Source organism: Rutidosis leptorrhynchoides, chromosome 4, assembly GCF_046630445.1.
Source record: "Rutidosis leptorrhynchoides isolate AG116_Rl617_1_P2 chromosome 4, CSIRO_AGI_Rlap_v1, whole genome shotgun sequence".
NCBI lineage: Eukaryota > Viridiplantae > Streptophyta > Magnoliopsida > Asterales > Asteraceae > Rutidosis > Rutidosis leptorrhynchoides.
In genome coordinates, this window is record NC_092336.1 from 358,423,668 (window position 1) to 358,433,255 (window position 9,588).

At 36.7% G+C, this 9,588-nt stretch overlaps 1 long non-coding RNA gene across 1 annotated transcript; it reads left to right on the plus strand.

Annotated features, from left to right (window-relative positions):
• Nucleotides 1-423: 423 nt before the first annotated feature.
• On the plus strand, nt 424-2,818 carry LOC139904283 (uncharacterized). The gene is made up of 3 exons (XR_011778722.1): nt 424-1,021; nt 2,100-2,165; nt 2,634-2,818. It is a non-coding gene; the product is annotated as an uncharacterized lncRNA (long non-coding RNA).
• Nucleotides 2,819-9,588: the final 6,770 nt, after the last annotated feature.

The window sequence follows — 9,588 nt, forward strand, 5'->3', positions numbered from 1 at the left end:
AGTGGGTGACGTGCAAATTTTCGGGCCCGAACTCATTCACGAAACCACCGAGAAGATTCTTCAAATCCGAGATAGGCTTCGGATGGCCCGGAGTGGTCAAAAATGCTATACCGACAAAAGACGCAAAGACCTCGAATTTCAAGTCGGTGACCGCGTCATGTTAAAATTCGCACCTTGGAAAGGTGTCATCCGTTTTGGGAAACGTGGGAAACTAAATCTGCGGTACGTTGGTCCTTTCGAAATCTTAGAGCGTGTTGGAACCGTTGCATATCGTTTGGATCTTCCGCCTCAACTAAGCTCCGTCCATCCTACTTTTCATGTATCTAACTTGAAGAAATGTCTTGCCGAGCCCGATATCGTCATTCCTCTCGAGGAACTTACTATTAATGACAAACTCCATTTTGTGGAGGAACCGGTTGAAATTGTGGACTACGTCGAGAAGGAATTGAAACAAAGCCGGATCCCGATTGTTAAGGTCCGTTGGAACGCCAAAAGGGGACCCGAGTTTACTTGGGAAAGAGAAGATCAAATGCGAAAGAAACACCCTCATCTATTCCCGGTTCCGGAAACGTCAGATTCCGAGGAAGAAACAACGACCACTACGCCTACCTAAATTTCGGGACGAAATTTCTTTTAAGGTGTAGGTAATGTAACATCCCGCCTTTTTCCGTCAACTTTTCCGTTTAACTATTTTAAACTCCGTTATATGTTTATAACATCTTCCGTTAATACGCGTTTCAATTATCTTGTTTTAGGTAATTTAACGCACCCGATTGCAACTTGAGGGACTTGTTTCGCCAAGACACCAAAGTGGTGACTAGCCACTTGACTAGTCAAACTCTTCCACCTCATTTCTTCATTTAATTTTTCCTTTTCATCTAATACTTCCACCATTCTTTAAATTCATCAAAAAGCAATTCCTCATCCAAATTCGTTCAAGAAGGATTCGATCAAAACAAATTACATATTTGAACTCCTCGTGATCTCCTCTTCGATTCCATACCGATTTCATCAAATTTGGGTAACTTTCTAAAATCACTAATATTATGTGTTCTTGAGATTTTTGAGTTAAAAGGTTGTTAATTAGTGTCTATGGCTCAAGTCTAGTATGATTATGTGTTTTGTATGCTTGTTCTTGCTATTTTGATGTAACTAGTTCATATTGAAAGTTCACATGCTTAATCTTGAATTTTGATTGTTCATATGTTGTTTGATGCTAAGAGTTCATGTTTTAATCTTATTCCTAGTGTTACTAGCTTCGTTATGATGTATGGTTTGGTTAAAGAAACCTTCTAAACTTGATTATGAAATTTGGTGAATTTGAGTTAGGGTTTCATGAACTAGAAATGGACTTTTGATGCTTTAAATGACACGAAATGCTAATTGTAAGTGTTAGGTTGTGTTGTATGCTTAATTACCTTCGAAACGGCATATTGTTCATGTAATTTGGTTACCAAATCATTAAATGGCATTTATGACTTGTATGCATTGAATGAGGAACATTAATTGTGGTTTTTGGTTGTTGTAAGTGGAAATTTGATTGATGATATGTGTTTAGTTGCATCCCTCGTCAAAATACCTTTCCAACGATGTATGATAGGCATTATAAGTGTTTGCGGGTCAAGTGTTGTGTTAGAATTGGTTTTGGCTCGTGCATACTTGTGGAAAAGCAGAAACAGACCTGCCCAGTGGGTGGCGCGGCGCGCCCCTATACCTGCACGGCGCGCCAATAGGCCTGGCCAGAATCTGCTCAAATTGTCCCATTTCACGCGAAATGTTTGACTAGCTATTGACCTCCGATTCACATGAAACTTGTTTTAATACACTTATATATGAATAATTAGCATAGAAAAATAGTCCGGGACCCGACCCGAACATGTTGACTTTTTCGTTGACTTTGACCCGACCAAGTTTGACTTTTTGTCAAACTTAACCAATTAATTATGCAATCTTTCTAACATGATTCTATACTTGTATCTTGCATGAAACTTGACAATTTGCTTCACATGCTACATAATCGAGTCGTGTCGAGCCATAGGACTAATTGAACATCTTTGACCCTTCGTGACTATCGTTATTGATACAACCTATTTGTTTAGGTCGAGACTAGCATTGTTCTTTGCACGTTTACTTGTTGAAGTACTATTACACTCTTGCAATCAAAGGTGAGATCATAGCCCACTCTTCAAACACTTTTATACTTTAAAAAATCGTGGGATGAGAAAACATATACAATACATACTTACATATACTTTTCATACTTTAACGTTTTGAATACTATACAAAAGCAAAGATACATACGAGTTAGAATGAAAAGCCTCAAGTCCAATTATCATTAGTTATACTTGTAGGGTGTAAGCGAGAAATTATGTTGTGTGGCCATGCGGGTTTAACGAACCCTCATTCGAAGGAATGAAACGTTCTTTCAATGTATAGTGTAGGTTCTAACACTATTATGCAGAGGTAAGATTCAGTTAAGCTTGATAATTGGGTGCTCGTGATACAAACACATCTTTTGAGATGTATACGCTTGATAAACGTTTTATACTAAACCTTGTGATACAAATATACTTTATGCATACAACTATGATTTCACCAACGTTTTCGTTGACAGATTCTCTATGTTTTCTCAGGTCCTTGAACTTAGGTGATGCATGCTTCCGCACATACTTTTTGATACTTGCATTGGATGTCGAGTATATTGCATACGTGGAGCGTATTTTGGCTACTTTAAATTGTGTCGCATGTGTTTCATACAAACTTTAACCATTGTTATGTACTCGTTATGGGAACTTCTTTTGTAAACATTGAAACATCCTTTTATGAAATGAATGCGACATATTTTCGGTCAAACTTTGTTATAAAGACCTATGACACATGTAATGGGACCATACGTAGATGACGCCGTCATTTGACGATTTGTCGGGGTCGCTACATATATGATTGAGGTTTTCCATTTTTACAAGTAATGGACAGATATATATGCATATGGATGGAGACTCTTTGAATAATAATGAGATGACAAGGAAACCTGTTGATTATTTCATTGCAAGTTAATTGATGGATGATGTATGAATGGTGTATAGATTATGAGTATGCCTTAATGAGCTCGAGTACACTTTAAAGAAGACCAATTTGGATCTAGCCGAAGATGGTTCCGACTCGGTATACCTTTAGATCCTCAGCTCACAGCCACACCTAAGGGGAGTAATTCATTTCTTTCTCTTCACTCTTGATTTTGCTTCATTATATAAACTACATCCTATCTTAAGATTGTCACTAACGGTGAGATTTAAAACTCGTTATTATCGTCCTTCCACCAGTAAATGTGATTAAAACTTTTTATAAAGTCGACAATTATAAGGGTAATTGATTATTTATTTTTATACATTGGTCAAGGTATAAACCCATCAGAAATACAATAAAGTACATGGGTAGTTACCATAGGACCAGATCAAGACATTGGTTAAGAGTATAAGACTCGAGGAAATACTATTACAACATTAGAGTAAAGTGTTAAAGTACTATAGGATCACTAGAGAATGGTCAAGGTTAGAAGCTATGGAACTACTGTAAGTGTAGTACATGATAGATAACTAAGGATTTATTGGGTAGATTTAAGTAAGGGCTGGTTTAAGTCATAAATGGTGATTTAATGCACTACAATACAATCTTACTTTATAAACCTTAAAGGATGACGGAAATCCATCAGAGGTTCTAATTTGTCTATACACCTTTAGATTTTACCAAAACCAGTGACATAAAGGAATTCAAAACATAATTATAACCATTCCCGTGGGTAATACACTAAGGTGTTTATAACAAAAGGTTGTATATACGTATATGGCTATTCTACTTTATTCGTGCGCCCGGGTATGCGTTGCATCCAAGATGGGCTGCTTCTATCCTCTACCGGATAAGCGTCGTGAGTTGAGCATAGTCCATCCAATCAGAATCACAATAACCTAGCTCCTCGTGACATGCAGATCGAGAAATCAATTAGTAGGGAATCTAGTGTTTACACCAAGGTATATCCATTCAAAGAGTGTCTCGTAATCATCCCGACACTACATTATCTTAAATCATGGTTAACCACATATTCTCTGTCCTCGGCCATTTCATGCTAGCTAGCTAATAAATTACTTTAATATTTAAATATAGTTTTAAAACAAATCAACCCAACTATTGCCTTTACACAATGTGATATTCCGGATAAAGTGGTGTCTCAAATAAACCGGTTGGAGTTGGTTGTTGGATTTTCTGAATAGTCGCCAATTTATTAGGACCAAAAGGATCATACCTCTCCACACAAGGTCTACCTGGCCACTTGTTTTAGATTTTAAGTTGTGTACAAACCCACATCTTAAATACTAAATTATCTGAATAAGCTCCATTTCAAATTCGACCGCTCGAGGAACGACCCTAGGTCATATTTTCCCTTGCTAACACATAGGAAGGAATAATAGATTTAGGCCCAGCATATATAAATTAAACAACCAGCCTCTGTTGATATCTTGAATTGACGTTTAGCGACCTAACGACATTGCACAAAAATAAATCATCCATTTTGGCCATATCAAAACCCAAATATTGTGGGTTTAGTTTAGATGTCGAATTTGATTATATTTGTCATGATTTTGGGTGTTAATCACTAGATTGGAAGTGTTTACTTGATTAAGATGTTCTTAAGAACATATGGTTAGTCAAAATGGGTGTTGACATTGATTTAATTGTCAAAACTAACATTTGCGTCAAGTTTTGGTGAATCAATTATGTAAATACTTGGTTTATGTGTTAGATGGTGCTTTGTGACATAATCACTAGCCATTAGTGATTATGGGTGACTTTGACATAAGTCAAATATGATCAAGTGCAATATGGGTCAATGTTATGATCACTAACTAGCTAGTGATCTAGTGTCGAGACGTATTAAATGGGAGGGTTTGACAAGTATGGTGTGATCCCTTGGCAAAGGGATATGTGTGTCGGATTCTCTTTTAGAGAATTGATATTTATGCGTATATTGTGCCTATGTGTGATATAGGTGGTTTCTTGCTCGGTCATAATGGCGGTGATTGTGCATACATGTGACTTGTGTATGCTTCAAGGTGAGTGGAATAATTATACGTGTATGTATAAAGTGCATCTACTTGTGTGAGATGCGATGTGGGTTAAAGTTCGTGTGTTCGATACCACATCTTATTCTTGGAGCAAAATGTGGGTTTAAAGTTCATGTGTTCGATACCACATCGTGTCGTGGGTGCAGAATGTGGGTTTAAAGTTCGTGTGTTTGATACCATATTTGTGCTATGGTATGAACCAAGTGTCGGTATTACCATAGCATGTGCGTAACTGGTGTGTTATGATGTGAACCAAAGAGCTGGTAGTATCATAGCATTTGCATTATGGCGTAAACCAAGAGCCGGTAGCACCATAGCGAGTGTATGGTTTGGTGTTATGATGTGAACCAAGAGACGATAGCATGAGGGCATTTGTGTTAGGGCGTGAACTAAGAGCCGGTAGTGCCATAACATGTGACGTTAGTGTGTGAACCAAGAGCCGGTAGTAACATAGCATGGATATGGTAAACCATTTTGTATGTGTGTGTGTTGCTTACTAGTTAGGTAAATGGCCTGCCACATGGCCCAGACAAACGGGCACAGCAAACGGGCTGGTCTGGCAAATGGCTACGCCAAACGACCTGCCAAACGGCTTGCCAAACGGCCTGCCAGCCGTTTGCAGGCCATTTTCACTTCTATTTTAAAGGCTTTTTGTCATCTATTTTCAACACACCTGTCCTCAATCTCTCACTCCAATACACTTTCTCTCACTAGAGCTTTCAAGGCCTTCTCACCTCCGAGCGAGAAATTAAGTACCCGGAGGCGAACGCCAAAGATTGTAATAGGAGCGGTCTAGAGAATGTCAGCACTTGTAATGGTCCAGATCTCGTCTGTAAATGGTGAACGCGTTCCTTAATTTAATAAAGTTATCTTAAGTTTCTTTCATTTTGCCTGCTTATCTATCTGTTGCAAATGTTTATCAGGTGTTGAAAACTTTATCTGAAACTTAGACTATTGTTATGCTAAAACCTTGAAGGTTTAGAAATTTAATTTACGGATCCCCCTTTCCGCTTATTCACGTGGCTATAACCTAGTATTAGGACCTGATCAACCCTAGGATACAAGGTAAGTAGTTATGTGTGCTTAACGTCACAATAGGGATATAGTACCTACGTACGAATAACTATTTATTCGTCAAATAAGAGCTGCCCATTTAGGTTGTAATTAGAGTAGGCAATATAGAGTTCAGTGAACACTGGCTTGCTCAGAAGCATGATTCGCGTCAGAAGCTCTTGAGATGTTGTAAGATGATCCGGGGTTAAGTAAGTGATCGCAAAGGAGAGACCTCTAATCCAATTAGCAGTACCTTAGAATATCTAAGATTGCACATCTGTAAATGTTAACGCATAGCTTAGTATTAAGTGGTGGAATATTGCTTTAGTTAGACCAACTAGGATTGAGAAAATCTGAGACTTTCATTTAGGGATATACCGCTTTGTTCATGTACCTAGGATTCTATCCATAAGGTCATTTAAACCCTCTAAGGTTAACATTGGGAGTAGAGGTATCCATCTTAGCCAGAATATTCAAGGCCTAAACTCTTAGTGACAAATCAGTTAGGTTCATAGCCCAGTTGATTGAGGTTTAGTGTTTATTCTAGGAAGTTAAACTTTTGTGATAGTTCCCCATCAGAATTCTATTCTTCGTACCTATCTATCTTTATCTTTTCAGTTATATTATAATATTAGTAGTTAATCTTAACTTATCACCTCTTGTCACTAGGGTTAACTATTTAGGTACTTTTGTCCCACGTTACTGAGCAAATATACAAAAATACGAACTTAAGTTATATTTACCACTTACTCGTTTAAAGGAAGACAAGTAGGTGAGTTATAGCTAGGAAACTCCAGCTAAATATAAATATTAAAACCGTTACTCTCTTTTTGTGGTTGATTCTGACGTGTTGTGACCTAACGACACCGCATAAATAAAACCGTCCGTTTTGGCCATATCATTGTAGTAACAAGTTTTTGGCGCCGCTGCCGGGGAGGCATTTTTCTGTCTGTTAAGGTAATTATTGATTCTGTCAAGATATCTGAGATTCTTGAGTGGTGTCTAAGAAAGACAATTATACAAGGACTTGGTTGTTGGATTTTCCGAACAGTCTCCAATTATATTGGAACCAAAAGGATCCTGCCTCTCCGTTGTCGGCCTGACCACTTGTTTCAAAGATAAATTGATAAGAAACACACATGCATAACAAACAGGGAGTTTGTCAGTATAGGATTTAAAGTCGCCATTATAGTAAACCCTTTTTAAAACTATACAAACAAAATATTAATTATGGTATTAATTTCTGTAGATTCTAGTTCAAACTTAACCGACTACAAAGAAAGTGCGAATGGCAGTTGCTCTCCCACAACTTCGAAAACTGGAGAAGTTTTTCTTTATAAAACTAAAACAAATCTAAACCCTGATGAATCTCATCAAGAATTAGTTCTTGATCCTTGTAGTCCAAGAAGCCGGATAACTTCATCCGACTTAGAGATGTCATTGCTTTTGGACAAGTTTTACTAAATGAACCAGGACTCGACCCTTTTCACAATCCAAAAGGGAGGCTTAGTCTTAATGAACTCCTGATTATGGAAAATGAAATACGGGAAGGATACCCAACTATTTTCAACTATCCAGACTTGTTTGAATTTAATCCACAAGAGAAATGACACATTGATAAGACAAAAACTCCATTTACTGGAAATCTGTTAAATCCTAGTAGAAGGTTAGACATCTATAGAGAATTTATTAGGCACCTCTATTCCTCAGACTTCCCGTTCTCAACATTTTAAATAAATCTGTTAAAAGAGCTGCGCTCTCAAGCTCGTTCTCTTCACAAACTGTTAAAGGAATGTGGGGATGATATTTTTGTCAAGTATTGGGATGCAGAAATTGACTTCAAATTTGATTTAGAGTCATTCGTCAGTTTTCTTCCTCACATCAGTGATAAGGGATTTTCTCAAATTCATATCAACTGTTATGTCACCGCAATGATTTCTGAATTAGAATTTTGGATTGAAAGCAAAAAACCTAACCCTGTTTCAAAATATGGAGATCGAGATTTCTCCTACTTCCATCCAGCCTCATTTCTCATCAAACGATTAATTGAAGTTTTTCCAGATTCAACCGAGGAAAGAATACATCAGAAATTATTCGCAAAAAGAAAGGAATTATATTCTGAACTCGTCCAAATCCTCACTATGTCAAAATTTCCATTTACAACTCCGCAAAGAAAGATCATTCGAGAAATATCTGAAAACTTTAAATTTACTATCGGTGATCCTGACTGTGCGGAAGATCTTTTATTTCAAGACACAGTGTCAAAACTTCTTTTCGAACTTAATTTTCGAGATACTAGACCTAGGGATGGAATTTCAATTACTAAAAACGGTAGAAGGGCTTTGGTTAAACTTATGGACGACATCGGAGATTTTTCAAAAGCGTGAGCATAAAATGTTAAGTGATTTCGAAATATTTTCAGTACACCCCGCTGATTTACTCTGGATGGTCAAAGAAGCTTCAAATTTATTTTTCTTTCCACGTCATTTCTGGAACTTAGTTGTGGAATCTGTGTAATTTGAGTTATTAATAAAATAATTTTTAGTTTACTCCGTCCATTTATCTTTTTCTTAAATTTTTTAGTTTAATTAATAAAAATAACCGGATTAAAATTCGAAGCAAAAATTTAGTTATATTTTATTAATTTAGTGAAAATTTTAAAATTTTAAAAATATAAAAATTTCGCAAGTCGGGTCGCGGAAATAAGCGCGTGAGCCACACGGGCGCATTTTTCTTCTCCTTTTCTTCTCCTCCTTTCCTTTTCTTCTTTCTTTTCTTCTCTTCTTCTTCTTCTTTTTTTTCCTTCGACTGCCGACGGCTCCACACCACACCACCATCATCAAATCTCAAGCAAATTTAACGATTCAAAGCTCTAATCTGACTCTCTCGTGCCTCCTAAACGCATTTCCATCGTCAATTTCGCACAATAGGTACTCCTTCACGTTTAAAAAGTGAGTTTTTACTCGGAGTCAAATTTTTAAATTTTGAGAAAAATTGTGTTTTATGCCCAAATTTGATTTCCTATATGCTTAGTTAGACAATGTGATTGATATGTGTTAGTTTCTAGGATTGATTGAGGCATTTTGGTTAGCTTTTAGCACTCGATTCGTTAGTTTAGGTTATAGGTTAGAAGTTGGTGAAATTTTTGGGAACTTAATGTTTTGCTTGCTCAATTAGGCTTAGTGATTCTTCTAGAGTACTTAGAAACTAGTTTTGGAACAATTTAGACTTGTTTGCTTGAAACTTGAAGTTTTGGTAAAACTACACTAAATTAGTCTTAGGGTTTTTCCTATAGTTAAAACGTTTTTAAAACTTAGGATGACTTGAAAATTAAGCTTAAATTAAGATATCATTGACTTGAAAATGAAATTAGAGGCTAGTCATTGATTTTTCTTATTTTGTACGTTTCAATCAA